The sequence below is a fragment of the Parasteatoda tepidariorum genome, chromosome 9 (assembly GCF_982258835.1).
Source record: "Parasteatoda tepidariorum strain Cologne lab strain chromosome 9, Ptep-v5.0, whole genome shotgun sequence".
Taxonomy (NCBI): Eukaryota; Metazoa; Arthropoda; class Arachnida; order Araneae; family Theridiidae; genus Parasteatoda; species Parasteatoda tepidariorum.
The window spans coordinates 26,947,766-26,962,788 of record NC_141763.1 but is presented as its reverse complement, the minus strand read 5'-3'; positions in this window follow the sequence as shown (position 1 = coordinate 26,962,788).

Here is a 15,023-nt window from a genome sequence, read left to right as displayed (position 1 = left end):
TAAAAATTCTGTTTTAATGGGAGACGTATTCGAAAGCGAAAAATTGATTTTCATTTTGCCTTAAGTAAATGTGTAAATGTATTTCTTTATTTTCAAAATAGCATTTATACAATATATATTAATGTAAGTCAAACAAGTAAAATTTCTTTAAAAATCTTTTTGGAATTGCTTTTTTGCGAATATTTAAAAAATTAATATGTACGTCAAATTTTGCTCATTATGATCGTACGAAATTGGACTTTTTCAAAAATTATGAAATTTCACATGTTGATATTTACATTTTATATGATTTTATTAAAGTAGCTATAATTTAATGTTCTGATCACAATTTTATTTAAGAGTGAAATATTGTTTAAATTATTTTTGCATTTTAATTTTTTAGAAATATTCTACTAATTTTAGTTTAAGGAATTCATAATTCTTATTGTTTAAATTATTTTCGCTTTTTAGTTTTTCAGAAATATTCTACTAATTTTAGTTTAAGTAATTCATAAGTCATACTCCACGTAAGAAACTACTTCCCTTGATTTTCGAAGTCTATTCACGTAAATGTAAAAATTTTGTTCTAACAGTTTTATGTAAAAGACTTTTTAAACGCACTTAAGAGTATAGTATTATTATTTAACAAACATTGATGACCATTACTTTAAAACATTCATAAAAAGTAAAAATAAAAATTTAATTTTTAAATATCTGAAATAAAATTTGACTTAAAGTTACATTAGTAGTTTTTTACAAATATGGTCTTGAAAATATTAATTACCAGTGAAAAACTACACATTCATATTGTTTAAAAAAATTTCATTTCCCCTGTGGCGAACGTATTATTTTCTTTAAGTGGTAAATTTTTGATAATAATTACTCACTGATAAAAATTGCCAACTAAATAGTAAATGTAAGTCAAAAATATTTGTTAAAACACTTAAAATTTTAATAATTTTCATTCTTTTTTTAATTATTATTTTTAGCATCATTGAGAAAGGTTTCAAAATAAAGAAGTCTAAGAAACAAAAGGAGGCAAAATACGGAAGACAATACTACAAAATATCAAATTTATCTAAACATAACATAAACACACCACTTTTTCATTAAGATAATTTTAAAGTATTTTTTTATATTTATATATATATATATATAACATAAGGGAGATGTAGCCATTGGTAACTAAAAAAGTAAAAAGTGGTAGAAATGCTATTCATTTTTATTTATAGTCTCATTAATTATTCAATCGTAGCTACCACTATGATTTATGTTTCAATAAATAATTATATTTTAGTTGCTCAAAAGCTAATTGAAAATAAAAATATGTTAGTGAAAAAGCTTCTAATCTTAACCCCTTGGGGACGAGCGAATCAGAAAAGCATTCGTACAAAATCAGAATCAGGTTGTATTTAAATAAAAAACGGTAACTTATATATGGTCTTTGCTAATTTGACAGACTTACTTTGCTTTTATTTTATTATTGTTAGTTTAATCATATACATAATCAATGTTAATTCAAAGTATAACTAAATAGTTTTATTTTGAACAAAGTAATGGTGACTAAAATAAATCAAGCAATTATAACTCCGCCCATAAATAAACTGCTAAAGAATTACTTTGATTACCAGTTTTATCTTTTTACCCTGGTTGATACGGTTTTATGCTGTCACGTATTTGCGACAGTCTTTCCAATTATGTTTATATTTATATGTGTCAATTTAGATCCGATATTCAAATGTTATATCAATTATATTTATCTATGTCAACCTATATATATATATATATATATATATATATATATATATATATATATATATATATATATATATATATATATATATATATATATATATATATATATATATATATATATATATATATATATATATATATATATATATTTCAAATCATGTTTATATTTATATGTGTCAATTTTAGTTTCGATATTCAAATGTTTATTTACCCAAGCAAAGTGCTTGTAATTTTGTATTAGCTACCACATCGACTGCTAAATTCAAAATGTTATCACTTTAAACTTATGTATATTTCTAGATGTATGGGATAGGGGCCGCTGCGCGGCCCAGGTGCCCAATTTTTTTATAAATAAAGTAAAGTAAAGTATTTGCGACAGTCGGCGCGAAAGGGTTAATCTCATAAAATAAATATTTGAATTTTACTAGTTACACCTCTTTTGCATTTTTAGTCACCCGTGGCTACCTTGAAATTAGCCTATATTATCTATATATATAATTATATATATTATTTATTTATTATTTATTTATTATTTTTTTACGTGATATATTTTTTACTTAAGGTGCTCTTTTTTGTTTCAAAAATATTTTTAAGTGCTCTTCACACTATTGTATTGATGTATTTTGCTCTGTATAATTTATACAATATTTGAAAGCACATCCTTTTTGAAGATATAATCGTGTGAGCTAATGAAGATAATATATCTCCTCATTTTTTTTTTCCTTCCGGCTTTTTAATATCTTTTATTATTATTTTTTTTATTGCTATTTTTCAATATCTTTAAAATTAATATATTTTGACCCTCTTGGTCCTCTTGCGGGAATGCTAAGTACGCAAGTGACAGATCTTATTGTCCACTGATTGTCTACTGTCTCAAACAGAAATCTCTTTTAGAGGATATGTTAGTTGCCACTTCTTTTTAAAAATGAATTATCATTCCTCAATATCAGATTTGTTAGTGAAATTGCATCTTAAAAATTAATTAGATCAAAGATCCCTGAAAATCATCGAATTCGGTATAAAGGTCAGAAAAAGTTTACAGTCCGGTAGACACCCTGGTCCCTCACTTTTTTTTAAATTAACCCCTTGGGGACGGGCAATTCAGAAAAGCATTCGTACAAAATCAGAATCAAGTTGTAATTAAATAAAAAACGGTAACTTAAATGTTGTCGTTTCTAATTTGACAGACTTATTTTGCTTTTACTTCAATTATTGTTAGTTTAATCATATATATAATCAATTTTAATTCAAAGTATATCTAAATAGTTTTATTTTGAACAAAGTAATGGTGAATTAAATAAATCAAACAATTATAACTCCGCCCACAAATAAACTGCTAAAGAAATACTTTGATTACCAGTTTTATCTTTTTACCCTGATTGATACGGTTTTATGCTGTCACGTATTTGTGACAGTCGGCGCGAAAGGGTTAATAATAAAAAGAAACATCATTATTACGAAGTGTACTAACAGGACAACAACTAAAAATGCAAAAAAGTGCTAACTAATAAAATTAAAAATTTCATTTAAAAAAAAAATTTAATTAGCATAATTTTTATAGCATATTTATTCTTATTTACTATTGAAAATAATTGCACTGGATATGTTTAACTATGAATAATTTGTAAGGTAAGTCATCATGGTAGTTATGACTGAATAATTAAAAGCGATATTAAATAAAAGAGAACTTCTACCACTTTTTACATTTATATTCTTGCTACCAAGCACGATTGCTTATATACGCTCATCTTCTCCATCTTAAAATAGTGGATAATCCTGCCTGCCCCCTCTGCCGCAGTGGTGCGACGATGAATGCTGGACATCTTCTCAACTGTTCAGTTCTCACAAAGAACTGCATCTACTCCCGATACTGGGAGGCCAGAGAACTTTTGTTCAATTTAAGTTCTTGAATTAATTTTTGTGTTTGATGTTTTGCTTTTATTTTTGTATTTTGTATATTTCAGCTCTTTCTGTATTTGTATTTTTCCTTTCTTTTGATCTCTGTACGGCGTTAGGATAATGTCTATATCGCCTGCTGCATTGGAAATAGAAAAAAAAAGCATTTATATTCGCCTTTTGGCATCCATTTATTTGTCAAGTATTCAGTACTACAACAAGAAAAGAAAAGATATATCACTCCAGATTGCATATCAATTGCATTTTGTGTTTGTTTGGGAAGATAAAAAGTTTTTTGATAAAATAATAGTGACAGCCGTAGAGAATTTTCATGGAAAAACTGTGACAAAATGTGACTTCTAAGCATACGTACTGAACTGAATTGAACTTGTTATGCTAGCTGGGCGGCGAAACAGCCATCAATCGTGAATTATTTATCATTGTGTGAGCTCTTTATGGTCAGCAGACAGTGTGGTAGCTATTCTAAACACACGACTGGAGCTCAATTTCATATGGCAGCCATAAACAATGAGAAAAAAATGGTATTCTGAGATTGATCATCAAATTAAAAGATTGCGACAACGCGCGTTAACATAGAAATTAGTGGTAACATTTTGTTTCGTCCATCATTTTTTAAGAGTTTTCGAGTTTTTCTAGACTCTGGCCACTTTTTTCATGCTTTACAGTTGAACATTGAGAGTTGTTAACCCCTTATTTCTAAAATAACTTTTTGCAGGGGAAAGTAGAGAAAGAACAAAGTACGTTTTTTTATTCATTTTATAGTAAAACAGTTTAACGCGGACCATTTTCTCGCACCCTTGGTCCCTACGCAGAATTATTAAAATGGTCATCCGCTCGCTTACTGCCTGCAGCCAGTCAACTTTCCATCAGAAATAGATGTTAATGGGGTAGCAAGAGGCGGATCTTAAAAAGAGAGACATCGAGAATTAATATATATATATATATATATATATATATATATATATATATATATATATATATATATATATATATATATATCTCGAAGAAAAAAAAAATTCCCTTCAAATTTTCTATATACTCAGAGATGCCAACTTGCTCCGGACAGAAAATAAATATTTTAAAGTGGTAGTTTATCAATTGTGATTCTTGGTTTAATAAATTCAATTTAGTAGATTTTTATCCACCACTATTTCTAAATAATTCGCTGCCTTATATAATTCGCCACTTATAGCCCTTATATTTTGCTATACCTTTTAAAAACTAAGCAGAAGTAGTCAAATATTTGCAAAATTTACTATAAAGTTATTTACCGTTTTTTAAATTATTTTGGCGTGTCCGGAGCAGTTGGCATCTCTGTATACTAAATGTTAAAAAAGCCTTGATTTCTCGAGGTTTTTTTTTTTCTAATCCCTCGATGACTTGAATTTTTTTTCCATAAATAGTGTAGATTTTTTTTCTAAAAATAAAAAAATATTCCAAATTTTTTTTTAAGAATAGAAAACTAATTCTCATAATCATAACCAATTCTCAAACAAGCACTTCCTGCAGTGTACACTGTAAGATTTATTGAGAGGCAGCCGAATATGTCAGAGGAGACATTTAAAGCTATAGTCCACTTAGAAAGTATTATAGACGAACTTTCTTACACATCTCTAAAGCAAACAACAATTGAATAAATATGGAATAGTAAATAAGGTATGTAAAGAGCATTTTGCTTTATTCTACCATCGATAACATGCGATTTACGAAAATTCGAATTTTCGGTATCTCGAATTTTTTCTGCTCTCCCTTCAAGTTCGAGATATCGAGGTTTGACAATATATATATATATATATATATATGTTTTAATTTAAACAAAAAAAGCTTATTAAAAACTTTACTTCGGTGTGCTACTGGACGAACTCATTTATTTTGAATTATCGAATTTTGAATCATAATCCCTTTGAACATTTAAGCGAAGTGAAGAGCATTAATTCACAATTTTCGTTCCGGCTGTATAATTTTCAAACTGATTCATTTGGTTTTGCTTTTTCGATAAAAGTGTTCTCTCTTGTCAAATTCTGATGCGTTAACCCTTTCGCGCCGACTGTCACGAAAAACGTGCCAGCATAAAACCGTATCAATCAGGGTAAAAAGATAAAACTGGTAATCAAAGTATTTTTTTAGCAGTTTATTTGTGGGCGGAGTTATAATTGTTTGATTTATTTAATTCACCATTACTTTGTTCAAAATGAAACTATTTAGTTATATTTTGAATTAACATTGATTATTTATATGATTAATCTAACAATAATTAAAGTAAAATCAAAGTAAGTCTGTCAAATTAGCAACGACTACATTTAAGTTACCGTTTTTTATTTAATTACAACTTGATTCTGATTTTGTACGAATGCTTTTCTGAATCACCCGTCCCCAAGGGGTTAAACAAACCTCAATTGTTCCTGTGAAATTTATTAAAGATTAAGTGTGCCTTTTTGATATAAATGAAATATTTGATATCACTCGGAGTCCCTCAGAAGATGATACCCCTGGGTCTCTGCTCATGAAACACATAAGATGATGTTGTAGATAACAATAAATAAATAAATAAAAAAACAGAAACAGAAATTTTCCATTGCATGGATATTACATTGCCTGGGTTACTTTAGGTGAATGTAAGTAATTAAAATATGCTTCTTTCTTATTTACCTAAGATAAGTGTTAGTGTTTTTGCTATAGTGCTATGTTAAGAACCAAACGTTAACAATTTAATGTAATGCAATCAATTGTCAAAAACTTATACATAATTAATTTCTTATATTACGTTTCAATTAAATCTTTACAGAAATGTTTATTTTTTCTGGTTTTTATATAGTCTATTACAAAACGTAGGATTCTTCCATTTTTCTTTCAAACTTTTTGTTTAGGGTTTAAAATTTTTTCTTATAATATTAACCCTTTTTGCACTCGGATGTCCCCACCGGGGCACCATCAACAGTCACCACGTTAAAATTAAGACATTTTATATCTTAATAATTAGTAACCACATTATTTTAGGAATTTTAAAATTGCATAACAATAGTACATTGTGTGTTTTAAATGCTACAATTACGTCAACATGTATTATTAGATCCAATACGCAGATGTCATATTTATACTAATTATGTTAACTCATGTATTAATCCTACAAATAATGTTCACATCTACGGTAACATGTGTTATTTGAATTAATGATTAGATATTATTTACTGTGTACTAATTGATTTAAAATATACTTATTGTTGTAATAATTTCAACATTTTTCTTATCAAGCAAATGTGCTTGACCCATTTAAATAGCTACCATAATTTTAAATGCAATAGTGCTGATATTAAATCAAGCAGCTTTTAAAAGTACTCCGAGTGCAAAGGGTTAAAATGCTCTTCATTTCCTGGCCTAATTCATAAATTCGAGATCTTTTTGGCATTGTGGCGATTCTAGTTGGCGCGACAGATCACGATAAGGTAATGTCCCCAATTTGGGGGGGGGAGTATATTAATGTAACTATATAATCAATGCTCATTTAACATATTTGTATTGCCATAATGATTGGTGCTGTTATGAAAATGTGCATTTATTAAGAACATGTATTTTCTGCTTTATTTTTGTCAAATGTTTGTTTTATTTAATAAGTTTTTTTTTTTCTTTTTGCCTATAAGAGATTGGTCTGTAATTAAAAATATATCACAAATCTCTGTCTTTGTAGTTTTAAATTTTTAACTAAACCGTTAATTTTATTATCATAATAATCAGGGCTCGAAAAAACTGAGAAATTGTACCCGTCCCCGAGGACGGCTTGTCCAACAATGTACCCGTCCTCCTCTGAAACTAACCCGTAGCTTCTAAATAAATAAAATTATAATTTTCTCTTATTTATTGCAAACATTTATTTAAATTGCACAATGAATCAGTAGTCACTAGGATTACATTATACAGTAATAAAAGAAATACTAGGTCACAAATAGTAACCTAGTATTTCTTTTATGAAATAATTTAAATGTCAAAGGTCAAGTTATCTGGAATGTCAATTTATCAAAGGGTACTGCGTTCTTTAAATGAATCAAATATGACGTTTGCCAGTTCCACAATCAAGCCAATGATTTAAAGTGGTTTCTGCCATTTAGGTAGATGCTCATAATTGCGTTTAACGCTTCTTGTTTAAGACCTGCACGTAATGTGTTTTTTGCAAGTTCATTGCTGAAAAGCCCCTTTCTACCGCTGCAGTACTCCCAGACAGAGAAAACACCAATTCCACCATGCGCAGTATGTTGCTGTATTGTGGGTCATTTTGCTGCATTAGGTCTTTATAAATAGCTTGGGCTCGGAGGACTGAATTTTTCTAGTGTTTAACGATGTTATGTATCTTAAATTTAAGAAGTGAGGCGCTAGACTCTTGTAAGATAACAAAAATTGAAAATATATCACGAACATTTACGGGAAAATGGCCGTCCGCGTGGACGTCTGACTCGAGAAATTCGTTGTCCGTGGAAAATTTTTGACCGCCGTGGACAGGTGCACCGGCGGTTTTTCGAGCCCTGATAATAATTGTTTTGAGTTGGTCTTTAAAGACAGTTTTGTGAAACATACTATTCTGTACAATTTAAATCGACTTTAATAGTTGCTTTGAGAAATGTGTTATTTTTTCACTTGAATTAGCTCTTGTAATAATTGACATGAAATACGGGGTAGCATGGTATTTACCACGTGAAGTTTCTACCGCTATTTATCATGGTTTTCGCTGTCTTTAAAAATGTTTTTCCCTAGAGTTTCAAACTGTTATGCATTTTTTTTTATTTATGTATCTTTTAACATATTTTTTCATCCTCAAAGAAATTTCTTATTGTTTTTACTATTTCTATGAGCATCTTAGCACGTTCACGCCGGGAAAAGTGAAAATACTGGAACGGGAAAAGAGAAAATACTGGTAGAAGAACTATTTCAATATTAGATAATATTCAGGAGGAGTTAATCTATTCTCAACAATAACAATTCACTGTAAGGAAATTTATCATGGCTAAGAAGCAATTCAATATAAAAATTGCATCCGTTAAAAACAATTGGTAGTTATGGATTTTTATTATTCCTGGAAAAAAAAACAAAAAATGAAATTTATTGTTACCAGTGTTTACTCCGGTGCGCTGCCAAGATGAGACACTCTAGCGTGACCCACCGGTGGGTCACCCCGGCGTGAACGTGTTAAAGAGTACATTTAAAACAATAGCTTGGAACATAAGAAAAAATAGTTTTGTAAACATTGCAGTACAATACATTTGATGATTTCAAGAACTAATGTTCTAAAAATTTCTGTGAGTTGCCTTAATATTCGTAATAAAAAATACGCGTTTTGTCCATATTTACTTCATTTTTTTTTCTATTATAGAGCGCCATTATATAACTCCTATATGATACAGTGAAAACTTAATGAAAGAAGTACGCAAAATTAAGAAATCCCCTTTATTAATTGTGCAAAAAATGTATATTCATAACAAGTTAAAAACTACTAGCATTCCACTATTGCAAAAAATTTTTGTGGGAGAATACTTATTTTGATGTTTGAATACTAATATTACGCAAAATAAAGATAAATAAAAGACATGTTTTTTGTGATATTAATATAAGCGATTATAACGCCATCTGGGGAGAAAACCGGTTCGATTTCTTGACCCTTTTCCTCTCCTCTTCTCAGTTATAAGGTTTAAACAAAAACCAAAAATTAAAACAAAACGATTATATTGTAAAATAATATTCGTTGTTTATTTGATAATTTACTTCAGATATTATTTCTATTTATTGAAGAATTATATGAATATTAAATAGCAAACGCCTTCCTAAAAAAATAGCTAAGCAACAAAAAATTGAATACAAACAATGAGCATTTCCCCCTACTTATCCAATTTCCTGCGTAACAATAACATTATATTAAAAAGTTTATTTTGAAATTTGTATATTTAAAAAAGAATAATCTAGAATCGTATTTTTACAAATAGATTATTAGAGATACATATTTCATGTTCATACTTGACTTGCAAATTTATCTTCATTAAGACAAATGGAAAATTGAAGAATTCCAACTAGACTACTTCATACTTAACTATAAATATTGGTATTTCTGTTCTTTTTTTTATTTTTATTTTTTTTATTTTTTAAAATTACATTCAGGTAGGTAAGTTATCATTTTATCGGCACTTTTTATTATAAGAAACGAGATTTTTTTTTTTTCATTTTTATTGTTTTTATTGACAATATTGTCAATAAAATTACGGACAATATTTACAATAGAATCTGAACAAATTAAGTGCGTCAAAACGTGATGACTCGAAAGGTCAATTTTGGATTGATTGAACTAACCCGCATTTGCGTTACATAGAGAGGAAGACCACGAGATCCTCCCACGGATAGCCTGACTGTAAAGGGACTCTAACCCATGATCCGTCTACCACTGAGAATATTTCACGTCAGCACTGTAGTCGGGGAGCCGGATGCAGATTCGTCTCGACCAGCCATTGTTGGGATTCGAACCCGATTTACTTCATTGAAACGCTAACGCTCTATCCCCTGAGCCATCGAAGCTCTCGAAAGAACAATTAAAAAATTTGTGACATTTATTTTTGAAATTCTTTTCATGGTGCTTAGAATCTTTCGCGAGCCGCATATCAGCTCGTCTATATCAGCAGTTCGAGAGCTCATGTGGCCCACAGACTACAGGTTGTGCACCCCTACCACTTCTGCTCTATACCACCTGTAACTCATTTCGTTACCAAGAGAAAAGTGATGAATAAACATATGTCAGTGAACACCTGTTAGGTTGTCTTAATCCCTAAAGAAATTCTACTTTTGGAAATTTTACAGTACTCTTCAAAAATATGCATCTTTTATTGATCATGTTGACTATTTTCCATTTTAATAGTTATAGTTTATACTATAGAGGCCAACATTCAATGTTATTTAAGTCCAAAGTTATTGCGCTACTTCGGCAGAAGACTGTCATGTACTATATGGCTATAGCGTACCGTTTTTTTCCCCATTAGTGTATAATCATCTTGTATATTAATTTGTTAAATTCAAAAAGTGAACAATAATTAAGTAGATGCGGATATAGACAACATGACTGCGTGATGATTTTTGCCAATTAATATTCATAATAATTCATTAAGTAAAATAAAACTAGCATGTAAACAGATAAAAGAATGATTATTTCAAAAGTACTATTGATAATTCACGGTTTGATTTTATTTTACCTTTTTTTTTTCCTTGTTGCATAGGCAGGATTTCATAATCACCTTGTATATTAATTTGTTAAATTCAAAAAGTGAACAATAATTAAGTAGATGCGGATATAGACAACATGACTGCGTGATGATTTTTGCCAATTAATATTCATAATAATTCATTAAGTAAAATAAAACTAGCATGTAAACAGATAAAAGAATGATTATTTCAAAAGTACTATTGATAATTCACGGTTTGATTTTATTTTACCTTTTTTTTTTCCTTGTTGCATAGGCAGGATTTCATAATCACCTTGTATATTAATTTGTTAAATTCAAAAAGTGAACAATAATTAAGTAGATGCGGATATAGACAACATGACTGCGTGATGATTTTTGCCAATTAATATTCATAATAATTCATTAAGTAAAATAAAACTAGCATGTAAACAGATAAAAGAATGATTATTTCAAAAGTACTATTGATAATTCACGGTTTGATTTTATTTTACCTTTTTTTTTTCCTTGTTGCATAGGCAGGATTTCATAATCACCTTGTATATTAATTTGTTAAATTCAAAAAGTGAACAATAATTAAGTAGATGCGGATATAGACAACATGACTGCGTGATGATTTTTGCCAATTAATATTCATAATAATTCATTAAGTAAAATAAAACTAGCTTGTAAACAAATAAAAGAATGATTATTTCAAAAGTACTATTGATAATTCACGGTTTGATTTTATTTTACCTTTTTTTTTTCCTTGTTGCATAGGCAGGATTTCATAATCACCTTGTATATTAATTTGTTAAATTCAAAAAGTGAACAATAATTAAGTAGATGCGGATATAGACAACATGACTGCGTGATGATTTTTGCCAATTAATATTCATAATAATTCATTAAGTAAAATAAAACTAGCATGTAAACAGATAAAAGAATGATTATTTCAAAAGTACTATTGATAATTCACGGTTTGATTTTATTTTACCTTTTTTTTTTCCTTGTTGCATAGGCAGGATTTCATAATCACCTTGTATATTAATTTGTTAAATTCAAAAAGTGAACAATAATTAAGTAGATGCGGATATAGACAACATGACTGCGTGATGATTTTTGCCAATTAATATTCATAATAATTCATTAAGTAAAATAAAACTAGCATGTAAACAGATAAAAGAATGATTATTTCAAAAGTACTATTGATAATTCACGGTTTGATTTTATTTTACCTTTTTTTTTTCCTTGTTGCATAGGCAAGATTTCATAATCACCTTGTATATTAATTTGTTAAATTCAAAAAGTGAACAATAATTAAGTAGATGCAACATGACTGCGTGATGATTTTTGCCAATTAATATTCATAATAATTCATTAAGTAAAATAAAACTAGCATGTAAACAGATGAAATAATGATTATTTCAAAATTACTATTGATAATTCACGGTTTGATTTTATTTTACCTTTTTTTTTTCCTTGTTGCATAGGCAGGATTTCATAATCACCTTGTATATTAATTTGTTAAATTCAAAAAGTGAACAATAATTAAGTAGATGCGGATATAGACAACATGACTGCGTGATGATTTTTGCCAATTAATATTCATAATAATTCATTAAGTAAAATAAAACTAGCATGTAAACAGATAAAAGAATGATTATTTCAAAAGTACTATTGATAATTCACGGTTTGATTTTATTTTACCTTTTTTTTTTCCTTGTTGCATAGGCAGGATTTCATAATCACCTTGTATATTAATTTGTTAAATTCAAAAAGTGAACAATAATTAAGTAGATGCGGATATAGACAACATGACTGCGTGATGATTTTTGCCAATTAATATTCATAATAATTCATTAAGTAAAATAAAACTAGCATGTAAACAGATAAAAGAATGATTATTTCAAAAGTACTATTGATAATTCACGGTTTGATTTTATTTTACCTTTTTTTTTTCCTTGTTGCATAGGCAGGATTTCATAATCACCTTGTATATTAATTTGTTAAATTCAAAAAGTGAACAATAATTAAGTAGATGCGGATATAGACAACATGACTGCGTGATGATTTTTGCCAATTAATATTCATAATAATTCATTAAGTAAAATAAAACTAGCATGTAAACAGATGAAATAATGATTATTTCAAAATTACTATTGATAATTCACGGTTTGATTTTATTTTTACCTTTTTTTTCTTGTAGCATCGGCAGGATTTCGGAAAAACCTCCCACCATTTTAATGGACACCCAATTTCTATCGGCGAAGAAATCTTAATATTTTCTTAATAAACACAAGAGAGTTGTTTTCTGCTCGCTATAGCCCACTAACCCTTGAAAATTCTGACGCAATTCCTTCCTATGAAACTTCTGATTTTTTTCTCCTAAGTTTCTTTTTAATATCCCAATTTTTTATATATATATTTTTTTTTAATATTAATCACATGAAAGGTTACGGCCTTTACTATTTATTGCTCAACTATAGAATTTAATTATTAAAATTAATTAGAAATGTAAACAAAATGTGATGTTTTGTTCAAAATTTAATTTTTTTTCTTTTTTTTCTAAATAAAATAAGAGAGCTGCGGTGACTCAGAAGATAGATCACTCGCCTGACAATGAGGTAATCTGGGTTCGATCCCAGCGCCAGGTTGATTCGAATTATGCCCGCCGCTCGCACCGACCACAGTCCTCAGTGGTAGACGGATCATGGATTAGAGTCCCTTTGCCGCCAGGCTAACCGTAGGAGGTTCTCGTGGTCTTCCTCTCCATGTAACACAAACGTGGGTTAGTTTCATCAAAAACTCCTCCACGAAACGCAAATTTCTCCCAATACTTGATCCAGGAGTTCGTTTGTCTTCTGAATTGGGTTCAAAATTACAAAGTTACGGAGTTGAACACTAGTAGTGGTAAACCCAAAAATTGGGTCTGCTGTTCAACAACGATTGTAAAAAAAGGAAGGAAAAAAATTAAGAGAAAATTATTTTTGTAAATATGCGGAATGGTCAAGCAAAATTTGCCGACTAATTACAATGTTAAGGGGGTCACAGCGCCCTTCTAAACAGGCATAAATAAAGTATGCCAAAAAGTGATTAATTAAATGCGTAACTCATAACTCACGAGTCGGAATATCGTATTAAATATATTGACTGTATCGTACTAAAATACGGTTATATTTAAAAACCACGTGAAAATTGGCAGTAATGTCTGCCAAAAAAACTATCGAAAGGTCACTTGGATTTATGTAGGGATTTTTGTACTTGAATTTATGTATGGATTATGTTAGATAAATCAGTAAAAATAAAGCGAGCTTCATGTCTAACGTAGTATCAGAAAGGCTTGAAAATCCTCTGGAAAGTTTTGAATGTTTCAATTCCTTGAATGAATGAATCAGTGACAAAATGACATGTCCAGAAAAAAATTTTGCTTGAGAAAAAATCTTGATTTGAGAAAATTTCATGAAGTGCCTGCGACAAGGACTTGGCGCTACAAGAAGGAAGTTAAATCATGCGATATACAGGGTTGATAAGATTTTACCCAACATGAAAAACCAGTGTGGACCTTTTCATAATTGTATTTTATTGTTACCTAATCAGCTATTAGATATTAAGTTTGTATTAGAATTTATTAAATTTATTCTAATAAAATAATTGTATGTTCACAAATGTTTTATTTGATATTTTAATATTTAGTGAATGAAGAACAACTTTCAGTGAAGCTAGATCTCTAAAGAAAATAGGAAACCTATTACTACTGATAAAGAATTGTCTCTAGAGTCTAATTTCTAACCTCTAAAGAAAATAGGAAACATAATACTGCTGATAAAGAAGGGTCTTTAGAGTCTAACTTCTAACCTCTAAAGAAAATAGGAAACATATTACTACTGATAAAGAAGGGTCTCTAGAGTCTAACTTCTAACCTCTAAAGAAAATAGGAAATATATTACTGCTGATAAAGAAGGGTCTTTAGAGTCTAACTTCTAACCTCTAAAGAAAATAGGAAACATAATACTGCTGATAAAGAAGGGTCTTTAGAGTCTAACTTCTAACCTCTAAAGAAAATAGGAAACATATTACTGCTGATAAAGATGGGTCTTTAGAGTCTGACTTCTAACCTCTAAAGAAAATAGGAAACATAATACTGCTGATAAAGAAGGGTCTTTAGAGTCTGACTTCTAACCTCTA